General features: G+C 34.9%; 1 long non-coding RNA gene across 1 annotated transcript in view; it reads left to right on the top strand.

Moving 5' to 3' along the window:
• Window positions 1-1,416: 1,416 nt before the first annotated feature.
• The window catches only part of LOC103659635, a 72,636-nt gene continuing 59,627 nt past the window's right edge, over window positions 1,417-14,425 (top strand). The window contains exon 1 of the long non-coding RNA XR_567566.2: window positions 1,417-1,580. This is a non-coding gene — a long non-coding RNA (uncharacterized LOC103659635). The remainder of the gene's footprint in view (window positions 1,581-14,425) is intronic.

Genomic DNA, 14,425 nt, shown 5'->3' with positions numbered 1-14,425 from the left:
CTTACAAAATACTTAAAGTATAGTATAACATACAATGCTCTATTAGTTTCAGGTATACAACATATTGACTCAACAATTCTATATATTACTCAATGCTTACCACTAGTTACCATCTGTCATCATACAACCTTATTATGAACATCATTGACTATATTCCGTGTGCTGTATTTTTCATCTCTGTGACTTACTTATTCTAAAACTAGAAGTTTGTCCGTCTTAATCCCTTTCACCTATTTTGCCCATCCTTCACCCACCTCCCTTCTGGCAACCATCGCAGTTTGTTCTCTGTATTTTTTAGTCTATTTCTTTTTATTTTGTTTTTTAGATTCCACATGTAAGTGAAATCATGTGGTATTTGTCTTTGTCTCTCTGAATTATGTCACTTCACATACTATCCACTAGGTCCATTCATGTTTTCACAAATGACAAGACTTCACTTTTTTGTGGCTCAATAATATGCCTCTGTGTGTGTGTGTGTGTGTGTGTGTGTGCGCGTGTGTGGGCGCGCATGCCACATCTTCTTTATCCACTTTCTATAGATGGATATTTGGGTTGCTTCCATATCTTGGCTACTGCAGATAATGCTGCGATAAATATAGGGATACATGTATATTTTTCTGAATTAGTGTTTTTGTTTTCTTCAGGTAAATACCCAGTAGTAGAATTATTGGATCATATGATCTTTCAAAATAGTCTCTTCTTAAGGATAAGCACATACCCCTTTATTCTTAATATGAGTCACTTGTGTTTATCTTTGAACTTGTTTATGCCACTTGTTTCTCATTTTGTAACTATAACATTTAATTAAATTTAAATAAACAATGTAATTGTGAAGAGTTTTTATTTCTGGGAATACTAAATTTAATGCTTCATAAAGTTTTGAAAATTCTTTAACATTGCTGTCAAATTAAGTACAGGTGAGAAAACAGAAAAGATTGGAGAAAAGTCAGAAAAACTTAGATAGAGATTCTGCTTTAAATTGTTCATCCATATCTTTGAGTTCTTATTTCACAAATGCACAAAACAAAACATATGCAAAACAAAGCAAAATAGTACTTGTTGAAGATGTGTCTGGATTTGTTTGTGCAAACAATCAACTCAAGGCTCCCCATACCAAAGAAATAATTTTGGCCCTACATTTGAACTTTGGCAAATGAGTGGGTATATTTCTTAAGTTAAATTAATATGTTAAGATATATGTGTATGGGGGCACCTGGGTGGCACAGCGGTTAAGCATCTGCCTTCGGCTCAGGGCGTGATCCCGGTGTTACGGGATCGAGCCCCACATCAGGCTCTTCCGCTATGAGCCTGCTTCTTCCTCTCCCACTCCCCCTGCTTGTGTTCCCTCTCTCGCTGCCTGTCTCTCTCTCTGTCAAATAAATTAATAAAATCTTTAAAAAAAAAAGATATATGTGTATGGCTTTTTATGACTTTAAAGTAGGCTTCAACCTACTTTTTTGGTTAAATAAGTAATTATTTAACTTAACTCTTTTTTTAGTCTCATCAGTTCCAATCTCATTGGTTCAGAAGCGTTTTCTCCTACAAAAAATATGGGGATTGATGCTCTAACAAGTTGAAAGGTGGGTACACATGACAGGTGGGTACATGACCAACTCCAGCCCTCTCAGAGAAGAACTGGTACAATGTACGATAGTTGAAATTTTAATAGTCTGGAAAGCACTGTACATATGTTATATATTATTGTAACTTTTGGTGACAATAGAAAGAGTTTTATAAAAGAGGAATATTTTTATTTTCATGGAAGATGAACTATTTGCTCCTTTGGTTTATTTTTCCTATAACACAAAGACAGAAGCACATTTACTTCTGTCTGGAGATTCCCTGGATGGCCGTTGCTTTTGAGAAAGGGTTTCTTGCTCCTTTTTTTTTTTTTTTTTTTTTCCATTTTCTGATAGTAATGGCAGGTTTAGCAAGAACAGGGAACTTTCAAAATCTTCTCCTTCTATGCTAATCATCCCAGAGAACTTCATTCAGGCAAGAAGAATTTCCTTTCTAAGTCACAAGTACACCATAACCCAGGAAAGGAATATCAGCTAGAGATGCTTGGAATTCAGAAACACCAGCAAGAGTAATATATCTAGATTCAGCTTTTCAGTAAATGCAACTAAAGAATCTTAATGAATATATTGTGTAAAGACAAAAGTGGCCTCCACTTCAAGAGGTAAGAGAGAAGGGCTCATAAAATCTGGGTTTTGTTTTCTAGGATTCAGTTACTTCCAGTGGGGTATATTTATTAACTCCTCCTTTTCTCATTTATTTGAAAAGAATTTGTACAATAAAAATTGCCTCCAGAATCCTTAGAAATGGAGCATATGAAGCAATGGTCAAGGACTTCTCATGTTATTGTATATTTCTGTGCCTTGTCTGGTCGTTATCTTTGCGTGGCCCTGGGATCATTTATGTGATCTACTCTTAGTTCTCTCATTAGGAGAGTCTCTATTCTTAACTGCTACTATTTAAGCAGTATATTTATTGGCAATTTTAGATGACAGACGGACATGTGCTCAGATGATGGGTGTGCACATCTGATTGGTAAATATCCCCCAGTAAACAGATAAATGAATGTTCAGAGAATGTCTGAAATGCTATATTTAAGGTTCCTGTGCGCATTTTGTTTAGCATTACAAATTGACTGTCTAACAGAATTAGGTAGAGAAAATATACATCGGATCCATGAAGCTTTGTGAGTAACTGACTAGCCACACAGGTGCATAAGATTTCAGTTGAGATTTCCTTGTTTTTATGAGGAATATGTATTATTAAAAGATGGAGGGGGGTGTTCCAGGGATTCCTTGTCATTTTTACAATAACAAAATTTTATGCATAATTTATCACGTGGCTGAAGTTTTATAAATGCCTTGCCATTGTCGTGATATCATCTATACCACCGTTGCCCCAAGAAAGGAGAATTTTATAATTTATTCTGATAGTAAGTGTTATGCTTCAAGCTCTCTTTTCTTCTGTCCTGGGGCTGGGTGCTGCCACAGTGCAAAGCTCTAGCTATCCTTCAGAGCACTCTGCACTCTCACCTTGAAGCACTTGTCACAATTGTAATGATGTGATAACTCATAATGATTCATTTCATGTTTGTCACCCCTACTAGATTATAAACTGAAAGCAGTCAAAGTTCATGGCAGAAGTTTAATTCATACTGTGGCCCCAACACAAAGTAGGTGATCGATGCATGTTTGTTTTTTTTTTTTTAATTAAAGAATGAATAGACAGGAAGGAGTAGAGAAACCTGTATTTTCCTCCATTCATTCTTCTCTTAGCTTTTCTAGGGCTGTTGTGCCTAGTGGGCATCCCTTGAGGAGACAGAGGGGACCTAGGTAGTAAGCTCCTCTCCCTCCTCTAAACCTCTGCTCAGCCCATACTCAGTCCCTCTTCCTTTGGCTCTAGATGTCAGATATCCTACCACTATGGACAAAAACAGATCAGGACATAATTTATTCTGAGACTAGTAAAGGCTTTAGTGCACTGCCAAAAAATCACTGCCTTCACACGTGGCCAAGGCCATCCTTATACCACTATTCATGTAGCATACATCAAGATCCTTTCATAGAGAAAATATATTGTAGAAAACTATACTATTTCAAGTACTTCCTTAACTTTCTGAAGTTGACCTCAGAGAAAAAAAATCGGGCACTTCACACAATTCTCTTTAGTGCCACTGTCACAGAAAGAACATGAAATAGCTGGAATACAATTCTAGCAAAGTTTTATATTTTAGTGCTGTCTATTCTGAAAATATTTATGTAATAACTTGCCACATACAGTACAGTTATAAAATAAATCATTAGAAATAAATATATAACATACTAAGTCAGTGGGGTAGGGAAGATAGCTAATGCAGAGACCTCAGCAAACAAGATAAAATAGATAAAAGTAAGCATTGACCACTATTTAGGGAAATGTATGTAAAAATCAGGTTGTAATAATAAAAATAACAGGAAACATTATGAAGACTAATCAAATATGGTGATGAAATGTGGGATTGAAAGTATCTGAAGATTCAAAAACTAAAACAAGAAAACTAATAGGATATAAATGCTTCGTGTTAAATAGTGAAGAAAACTTCATGTTATCTCATAGTTTGGTGATTCAAACAGTATAAAAAATAATTTATAAGAGATGTAGAGGAGCTAGAAAGTAGATGTGGCCAATTATAATTTTAAAGTCAATCAATCAACAAATATACAGTTTATATACAGGATAGTAAGTACTAAAATGTGTAAAATGTGATCCCTATTCTTGAAAACTTCATAATTTTTTATGTCTTTACCTAGACTACCCCACCTTGACTATTGCAATAAGCTTTGAAATGACCAGTCCACTTTCTAAGCTCTCCCACTTGTTTATCAGGCTTCTTTCCTGAGTCTGCCATTACATCACTTTCTCCTCCATGCATTCATATTTCATTAGGCCCCACTGAATGCCACCTGTTTTCCAAGAGGCTTTCTCTAATAACCAGCTGTAAGTGAGTGTCTTCCTCCTCTAAAATGTCATAAAACTTTATCAGCACCTTTCTTATTTATGACTCTTAGAACTTTCTACTTTGTATTTCAGTGACTAATGCACATTTTTACAACTTCCTCACTAGTCCATAAATTTTTGAGGGTGAAATTTTACTGTACACTCGGCCAAGCATATTATAATATCCAGCTCACAGCAGGTACTCAATTGATCAATGTAGACTGTACCTGATTTTCAAGACAGTTTTTATACATGGGACTCTGAAGAGCATTCACCTTTCCCTTTACTCCCTTTGTCTGCTTTTCTAAACTTGGCTGGGAGGCCCACTCAAGGCAGTTCCTCGTGAAGCTCTTCACGGCCCCCAAGTTCAAAGTGGTCTCTTCTCTGACATAATCCCATGCATTCAACATCTAGAATGTTTGAGTCACTGCACCAGGCAATCTGATACTCATCATCCTCATATGGTAGGTCACCATTTTTATGTGTATCAACCTCCCTCATTCAAGATTATGAACTTTTCAAGAATAGGGATCACATTTTACACATTTTAGTACTTACTATTCTACATTTAGTAGTTAATGTCAGCTCAGAGTGGTGTTTCACATCTGCTACTGCTTTTTTGTTACTGAAGTATCCTGAGCATCGAGAATACCACCAACACCTAGTAAGTTCTAAAGAAATACTTGTTGAATGTGGTTGAATAAGTGAGAGGTAAAAGCTGATTTCTAGTAACTCTGAGTGAAAGGTTGACTCTTTCAACAACTGCTTCCAGGAGCTGATTTCTTAGCTATGAAAAGTAGAAAGCAGTGTGCACTTCCCGCACACCTAGGCAGCACCAGGCCGGTTAACTGGACCACTTATACAGACATGTTCTTCGTGATCCTCAGTTCACTTTCTCTTTGGCATATTTCCTTGAGGAGGCACATGTCAGATCGGAGTGGCCTCTACTTGGAAATATTGGATCATTAATTGTGTAGATCAGTTATGCCATTTCCCCCTCAGTCAAGTGATTTTTCTCTGGCTCTCCTGAGTCGGTATGCCCAATGTGTCCTTCTTTAACATTTTCCTTATTCATGTGATGTTTGCCAAATTACATTTTAGTCACTTTATATTAAGACAGATAACATTATCTCCTTTCACTCATCATTAATAAGCATATGATAATTCACCAAACATGGAGGTGTTGATTAAACTAGAGTGTTTTGAATTCATGTAGCCAAATGCAGTGGTATTTAATCACATGAAGGTTTAGCTTAGAACACCGGTCTGTTGTTTCTCTTTTCACTGTTGGAGCTGTTACCCTGAAGGAGCCTTCCTTCCTTTCTTCTGCTACTTGCTAAAGATACAATAGGAAATAAGTCAGAAATGCTTCCTGTCCTAATGGAAATTAAATTTTTAGAGGAGATTACACCTTTGGTGAAGACTAATGCTTACCGTTTTTATTACAATTATTATAAATGCAACAAAGAAGTACAGAGAACTGTGGGAGCTTACAAAAGTCTATCCTGGTTGTATGGAAAAGGGGCAGTAGTGTTAAGGTTGAATCGTGAAGAGCTAGTCAGAATAAGTGAGGAAAGTAGGAAGGGTGGAGGAATATTCAAGGAAGAAGGAAGCAAGGGGTCACTTCCCTTGAGTGGTCACTTCCACTTCTCCCTATATTCACCAGCTAACAAGAATGAATATCTTGTTCATTAAATTGTTAGGTTGGCTTAAAGAGGTATTTGACTCATTACATAAGAAATGCCATCGCATATTAATATAAAATTGTATATATATATATTTGAAAGACTGCATTTTCTTCCATAAATTAAAAATAAAGCAAAATGTGTCAAATCCTGGCCATATGGTACACGGGAAATCTCTTTTTCTTTACCTTAATTTACACTAATTTGGGATTATTTCAAAGGCAAGTTAAAGGGAAAACTAGTCATTTGCTCTGTTAATTTTTCAAATATTTATTAGCTTCTATCCTCAAGAGTACGGACATTATTAGTCGTTTTCATATTTGTGATTTTTTAATCAACTTTTAAATGGATGTTTTTGAAAAGTTTTTCACAATGTCTAGTTTCTAGGTTAATTGACATTTCAGTAAATAAATCGTAGTACCCTAAATATAATCCTTGAAAGCCAGATTAAAGGGCATTAAGAGTTAAAAACTGGTAGGGAAGAAGACTTCACTACAAGTTAATGAAATGGATATAATTTAGTTGAAAGAAACAAAATATTTTCAAATTGAAAATTACTATTCTGTGGTGATCCTTCTATAGTTCATATGGAATGTGACTTTCTAAAGGCAGGGTTATTGGATTTTTATTCATATTATGATGTGGCCCCTTTCTAGAGGAGTGAAAATTTTGTGTAACTCTAAAACAATGGAATATATTTTGGAAAAATATATGTCTAATTTTTATTACTGTAGCTATTTCTAGTGAAAGATATCCTTTGGTCAGGGAATGAGAAGGAATCATTAACTATTATATGTGCACTCTTTTTGCTCATAAAACTAAGCAAGTCTAATAGACTAAAATTTATCTAAGTCACAACTGTCTGATTAGTGGCATTTTTCTTGCAATAAGATCACAAAGGCTATTTTCATCTCTTTCAAGTCAGCAGTCAGGTCAAGGCCCCCTAATAGAAGGCTGCATTATTCTTTAGTCCTGCCACTTTTAGTAGCATTTATTTTTAACTTCATTCTGTGTTAAGTGAAGGAGAGTAGGTATTGCCCTTTATAGGTGCAGAGGGGGAAATAAGAAACCTTGGGTCTTCTTTCACTCCAAAGAGAGAACCATCAGACCTAACCCCATGACTGCTCCTTAAGGTATGTAGATAATAGAATGATCATCTTTCCAGAAACATCATGACTTCCTTGCTTAAAAATGTTGCAGAATTTCTATTGCCCCATCAAAGGTTCTTAAACTACTGAGCATCAGATTCACCTCCAGGGCCTATGGAATCATGGATTGCCGGGCCTGCCCCAGAGTTTCTGATTCAGTAGGTCTGGGATAGGGTGCATACATGGAGAACCCTGGCCTACAGGGTAAAGACTAAAATTCTTATTATGCCCTAAAAAGGCTGATCATAATCTGAAGGTAGCAGAGGTCACTTGGGCTCTGGAATCAAAAACCTTGGGTTCAGAGTTCTGCCACTTACTCATTAGGTGACCATGACCAAATTATTTCATCTGTAAAATTGGGCTACTAATAATATTTCTCTCTTAGGGTTGTTATGAATATTATATGAGATAGTACATTGCAATATGCTAAAACACAATGTGTCCTACTGTGGTAGGTTCCAGATGAATATGAGCTATTATTATCATCATCATCTTTACAATCTTTTCTTAGTTAGATATCTTATTTACAAGTATATCAGATTTATTCTAACCCATAGTTATATCATAGCTAATTTTATATCTTTGAAATTTCAAATGTCCAGTTTTCTCAATATGGTTCCTATCCTTTTCCTACGCCCTTCCCATCTTCATCTAGTTAACTCCTATTCATAATTGAGATTTCACCTTCTATGTAACTTTTCCAGGGAGGCACAGACCATATGCCCAGTAGTTAGTTAGTAAATATCTGCTGAATACATGAAAGAGTTGTGACTCATGCTGTCCTTTGGGGCTCTACCCTCACGAAGAAAACCTTTGCCCCTGAACTGGAAAAATGTGCCAAGACTGGGGATTTGGGGTTTATTTTTTGTTGTTGTTGCTGTTGTTCCACGCTGAGGAAAGAACTGAGTGACAAATGATAACTACAACTTTTGGTGAAGTTCTGAGTATCAGAGGAACCTGTCAGGTCATATTTTGTAAATATAGGGATTTCAGTTTCTTTTATATTTAGATATGCCATTCTGCAATTGTTTTAATACCTAAAAATGGTAAGGGTAAGAAGAACTTGGAAGCATATGCCAACATAGTGTTTTAAATAGTGTTTTTAGGAGTATGGCTATTTCGTATACCAACATAGCACAATAGTTAAAGGCATGGATACAGAAATACAATATGACCTACTTTCTGATGACGTCAGATTCTTCCCTTTCTGACACCAGATTCTTTTTCTGTGAAATGAACATAATAGTATTACCAAATAGTTATTACAATTGAGATAAGGTATGCAAAGCACTTAGCCCTTATTTTTAAGAACCAAATGAGATAGATTTTTAGCTCTTCATTGCTTTATGAAATGGCAATTATGGTTTCCTTCTCATGCAGATTCAATTGAAAGCTGATAGTGTATATAACTCTGCACTGACTTGGTTTTATGAAAGGAGAAAGAATTTCAACATTTAATTGGGGGGCAGGACTGGGAATGATGATCGAATAGAGTACAAACCAAGTCAATAACGTAATGTGTAGGGAATCTCCATAAAATTCCCATTCAGAATTATTTGGGGAATGTATAAACCGTAAAGCATACAGGATCACTTCAGAGTTTAATTAGTGGAGAATCCAGGCTGATTTGTCTTTAATGAACTAGTGTAACATTCTATAATATTGTTTCCACATTTACCTATGATGCTGGGTGCTGGGCTATTGCACGGGGCCATCACCAATCTTATATGAGCTTTCTGCTATTATCCTTTTCATACAGGATCAGATGGTCGGCTAGGTCAGATGACTTGTAAGGATTAAGAGGGAAAATTCCAATGATGCTGAAACACTTGGAAGCACTTTCTGGGCTTCTCTGATCCCCTTTTCTCCAGGCTGTACTAGCAACCTTTCCACACACCACCATCATTGAACTTATCAAATGATAATTGCCCATGTCAGTTGTCATCTGCTTCCCCCCACTCCCCACTATTTTAGCTGATAGAACCAAATTGAAGAAACTAAAAACATTTAAGAATCAGAATATGTGGATCAACATTCACTGAAAAATTCATGGACACAGAGTCTTTAAGGTATATGTGTAGCCTAAGTTAATAGAAGCTCCTGATGCTACTCAGTGATTTAAGAAGTCGATGGTATCGACCAGCTTGAATTCTAAATCATCACATCTCTAAAATACCATCGAGTGGAAGTCACTCTTTTCCTTAATAATAGTCGTCTAATAGTCTCAGCAGAGAAGCCTTGACAAATTCCTTAAATTCCAGGAATCATACCTCTTTTCAGAAGGGAACCTGAAATTGCATGACAGGGGTCCAGCCACCAATACAATTTCTTTAGATGCTTTACATTCTCTTCACTGAAACTTGGCACGAAGTGATATCCCTAGTAGCAGAAGTGTGTGATTTGAAGAAGAGTCTTAAATTCAGCTTCTTGCTTTTCAAGCCCAGGAGAAAACAAGTTGTTTTATCTATTTTGGGTTAGTAAGAGGAACCAAACCAGAAAGGGATTTTAGTTTTCTCTTTATGTTGTAGTTATGGGAAATTCCCTCCTTTAGATCACAAAGGGGGCTATTAGAGATAGACCTTTTATGCCCTTTGAGTTAATACGTCTTCTCTTTAAAATAAATTAATTAAAATTCTGTCACAGTATGCCTCTTCAAGTTTCATCCTCCTCCAAATACATTCTATACACAAACTCAAATGGATTAATATTTTATATCTAATTAAAAATAACTGCAAAAGAGTGTCATATCATGTCACAGTGGACATATATCAACAATGTCTTTCAACTTGAGCTCTAGGGAAGAAAGATCTCAAATTCTATGCATGAATATTCAGTAAGTCTGTGAATCTTTCAGTCACAAGTTAAGATTCAGAAAGGAGTATCGGTACACACAAAAATAAGAAAATAACCAAATAAAATGAAATTCTGTGTTACTGACGCAGCCATTGAATGTCCATTATTCCTTCTAACTATGTATCTATAGAGCTTAAACATGTAATTGAAAAAGTAAAAATACAATTCAGTAATTTTACCCACATAATATTGAACAATATTTAAAATTTTTCCTCCATCAAAAAGATGAAAGTTTCTAGTTATTTAAATATATGCAATACTGTATAAAGGTTTTATGAGAGAATTATTTCTATTGTTATAAATAAGAAAATTTATTTTCCAAAATTATTTATGAAGGAAATGACCAATAGATGCCCAGTGTTAATGCAAAAATAACTCATCACTTGTTTGGGGAGAAATTAAGTTTCCCAACTTGTAGCTCGATATATGTGTGTGTATGTATGTGTGTATATATATATATATATACACACATACATACACACACAAATTTGGAATAGCATTATTTATTTATCTATTTATTTATCTATCTATCTATCTATCTATTTATTTATTTTAAAGATTTTATTTGTTTATTTGTCAGAGAGAAAGAGAGAGAGCATAAGCAAGAGGAGCGGCAGGTAGAGGGAAAGCAGACTCCCTACTGAGCAAGGAGCCTGGTGTAGGACTTGATCCCAGGACCTTGGGATCATGACCTGAGCTGAAGGCAGATGTCTAACCAATGAGCCACCCAGGCATCCCAGAATAGCATATATTTAATGCCTGGAAATGCCATCAGGAAAAGGATAAGAGAGGAGTGATTTCAGATAAATAGAACAAAAATCATAGAAAATTAACATTCTAGACATTGCAGCCTCAAGGTTAGCTTTGATTTACAAAGCACCATTGAACCTATTTCTCTTTGGTAGACTCTTGGAAATAAGGAAAAGGGAGATTTAATTTTTATGGGCACTCATCCTGATCTGGACAATAAAGCTGCTTGGGGAAACCTCCCCAAAAAATCCAATAGGGCCCCTTTTGGATGGTTTGGAAAGGCCTCTAGGAGAACTTAAAAGAAAAACCCTATTGTCTCCTCCAACTCTGATACATATGACATTCTGTATTAGTTGACATCCCAACTCAGTTAAAATGCCATGGTTTTAATAAAGAAAGCTTGAATTCTGATTCATTTCACAGGATAGCAAGTCTATCCATGTTTCTAGAATTTGTATAATGAAATACAGAAATGAATTCAGCCTAAAATTCTGGAATTTATATAATGAAATACAGAAATGAATGCAGTCTAAAAAGCCTAAATTCAAGCGTAAGTGAATTCATTTCTATAAAATAAAGATTGTGTCAAGAGAAGACCAGTAATCTTCACAAAACTTCATAAAAAGCTGACATTCATTCAACAAAAATTATGTCCTTTTTTTACTTTTATTCTCATCAATATGACATTTTCCAAAGACTGGAATGTCTACAACTGCTTTGCAGACTACAGTTCATTGAAGAACATAAACTATGGATCATATTCTCTCTTAGAACACTCCTGCTTTAACTTAATGGAAATTAATTTAATTTAATTAATTCAAAGATCCTGCATTTGTACAAATTAACTTATGTTCTCAGTATGTGGTTATTGGTTCACTAAAAATGTTAGCTATGAGATAGTTTGTCTGTTAGATGTTTTATTGTCTTGTAAGAATAATGATAAAGAATTTCAGAAAAGAATGTCAAGTAGAAGTATCCCGAGGGATTTAAACAAAGAAACATGTCTAGGGTAGCATCATAGCTTTGACAACAGTAGTCTTATTTGATTTGATTGTAAAAAAATATATGTAAAACGTATTTTTTAGTTTATTTGTGTTTATCTGTGTTATCATGTGTTTGAGTAATATCTGTGCCAGAATTGAATAGGAAATGGCAGAAGCTTAAATCCATGTATCTACATGAGCTAATGGGTCCTTATTCACACACCAGTTATAAATTAGAAGAAATACTACATCTTCAGAATGGACTACTATGTTTATCAGTTTACAGAAAAGGAAACGTGGACCAGCTCATAGGAGTTTAGAAAAGCAGCTATACACAGAACAAAAAAATAGGAAGAAAATGGTTTATCATCTTAAGAATTATTGTCTAGTTGGTATCAATTTGCATAGTTGCAATCATGTCAAACAAAGGCCTTCCCCCACAGATTAGCATTCAATGGTCAAGAACTGACAAGATAGAATGTAAACCGTAGACAGTTGGTTTGCTTTGGAGAATAAGGAGAGATGAGCAAAGAGAGGATACTATTGTTTAGAAAACAACAAAACTCTTCTGAAGTGACTGAGTGTTTCACTAGTTGTTATACACCTAGGCAGCCATGATGATTATTATTATTGTATTTTAATATTTTGAAGGGTATTTAGTTGGCAACATTAATTCCTGAAAACTGTTTGCCAACTCTATTGTTTTGAAAGTCATTTTGGCCAAATCATTGTTTAAGTATACTGGTGTTTTCCATCTAACTTTCGGGTAACGGGGGTTCCATGTGGACTGGAGAGGCCAGGACTGGGGAGTAACTATGGCTTCTGCGCAAGGGCAGAAAATTTCCACAGAGTGAAGCAAGTAGTGTGGGGGACCGAAAGCTTTCAGTGTGCTGAAGAAAGGAAGTATACTCCTCTGTGTGTCAGAATAGGTAGAAAGACAGCCCAGCTATATGCTTTTAATCATTTTAACTGGCAGCAGTCAGAATTTCAATAAATAAATCTTAAGAATACTGTTTATACAACAGATTTAAGTGACCTTGAATGTCTTTTAAACTCCCAATTTATCATGAACAAACCCGTACTGGGTTCATATGCAATGTATTAATCATCAACTGTATAAAATAAGCTACACAATAAAATTAAATCTCAATTTACCAAAACATTAACATGCTAACAACTTTGTTAAGTCACAGTGTAAAAGCGAAATGCATAAAACACTAGAATCACTATACCAAACAATATAATTGAAGTTAAAACGCTATTTTCTGTGGTTCTTTTAGAGAAAATAACAAGTTGTTTACTTTAATGCAGTGACATTTTATTTTGTGATTAATTTTAAAATAACATTGTAAAAACTACAAACTCATTTTAATTTGACAAGCATTTGGTAATTAATTTTCAAACAATGCTATGGGAACCCAGAAAGCACTCTTCCTTTGACATGTATTTTATAATTTATTTTAAAACAATGCTGCACAAATCTGCAAAGGCATAATTCATTTGGGAGTTCATTAATTATGCAAATGAGTTGCAATTAACAAATCTGTTCCAAGGATGGCATTTGCATAATAATGAACTTCATGTTTGTGACATTATTTAATAAGATACCTTTGTGCATTTTTAAACAAAACACTCCTGTGAATACTATATGATGAGATGGGGTTGAAAATGGACATCTACTCAATGAGATTCAAAACTGTATCCAGAAAAATGTTGTTAAAATAAACAGAATTATATATAATTCAAATAATAAATATGGATATTCCATTTAAAGCACAGGGGTTTTGATTAATCTCAGCTTCCCTAAATAGCATAAGACTTTAATTTACATTTATAAAAACCAACATACAAATAAGGCTAAAGCAAGCTGAATCAAGAAAAACTATAAATTTCTATTTAATATTTCAAATGAAGGTAGGTCATATGTTGTACACATGAATCTTAAAATACATATCTTTCAATAGGAAGGAAAATGTAACATCAAATCAAAGACCCCTCCTTTCTCGGGGGTTATGGCAGGATGACTACAAAACTCAGATGATATTCACTTATTCAGTCAGTTATCATTTATTGAACATCTACAATGACCAGACTGTCCTCAAGTTAGGGCAGATCAAAAGAAGAATAAGACGTATGTCTACCTTCAAGTGTCATGAAGCCTAATGAGGGACACAGATATATAAATACCAAAATTCAATGAAAGTTATCTTAAAGAAATGCCAAGTGTTATAGGAGTACAGATGATAAGAATAACAAACTGAGTTTGATGGAATTCAGGAAGTTCTCAAAGATAAAAAGGGGACAAAATGTTTTGAAGGATGTGAAGAAGTTCACCAGTAGGTAAGAAGGTCAGAGTATTTGAGAAAAAAGAAACCACATACATAAAGTCATGAAATAGTGAATGATTGACATATGTTTAAGAAAATAGTAAGAAGGTCACTGTGACTTGAAGCAGAGGATATGGGTTGGGGAATAAGTGCTTTTGGAGCAAGACTGTCAGAAGTCTCAGAGA

This window comes from Ursus maritimus, unplaced genomic scaffold, assembly GCF_017311325.1.
Source record: "Ursus maritimus isolate PB19 unplaced genomic scaffold, ASM1731132v1 scaffold_1, whole genome shotgun sequence".
NCBI classification, from domain to species: Eukaryota; Metazoa; Chordata; class Mammalia; order Carnivora; family Ursidae; genus Ursus; species Ursus maritimus.
This window is presented reverse-complemented; position numbering and strand designations above follow the sequence as displayed.